Here is an 896-nt window from a genome sequence, read left to right on the forward strand (position 1 = left end):
TTCAGCTTTCAGATATACAGCTCTGAAAGACCAGGTTTTGAATCAGTTTCTCTGATTTTGCTATTTATAGGTTTATGTTTGAATAAAATGAACATTGTTGTGTTATTCTATAAACTACAAACAGCATTTCAGAGCTTTCAGACCTCAATAATGCAAAGAAAACAAGATCATATTCATAAAGTTTTAAGAGTTCAGAAATCAATATTTGGTGGAATAAACCTGTTTTTTAATCACAGTTTTCATGCATCTTGGCCTGTTCTCCTCCAGCAGTCTTACACACTGCTTTTGGATAACTCTATGCTTTTACTCCTGTTGCAAAAATTCAAGCAGTTCAGTTTGGTTTGATGGCTTGTTATCATCTATCTTCCTCTTGATAATATTCCAGAGGTTTTCAATTTGGTAAAATCAAAGAAGCTTATAATTTTTAAGTGGTCTGTTATTTTTTTCCAGAGCTGTATATTGTAACAACTGCGGTATTCTAATTTGTGTTTTTTTTGTTACATTGTTACAGTTATTTTGATTTCACTGCATGTTACAGTAAATTAAATGTTTATTAAGAACAGTATTATATTATATGATAAAAAACTAGCATACCACCTAGAATATTGTTCTAGCAAAAATAGCCTGAAATAATTATACATAATTTTATAATTATAAAGGTATAATCTTTTTATATATCACTCTATATTTTGCATAATAACAGATAAAACTAACTATCAGACTAACTAATTAAATACATGAATAAGTAGGATTATTCATAATAATAATAATGAAGAAATCTACGGCTTGTAGAGTGTAGAACCTTTGAATTTGTTAGAATTGTTTGATATAATCTATGAATGACTAAATTAATAAATGAATCAGTTAATCGATTATTAAATCCATTTTTTTATTCA

This window comes from Astyanax mexicanus, chromosome 2 (assembly GCF_023375975.1).
Source record: "Astyanax mexicanus isolate ESR-SI-001 chromosome 2, AstMex3_surface, whole genome shotgun sequence".
NCBI lineage: Eukaryota > Metazoa > Chordata > Actinopteri > Characiformes > Acestrorhamphidae > Astyanax > Astyanax mexicanus.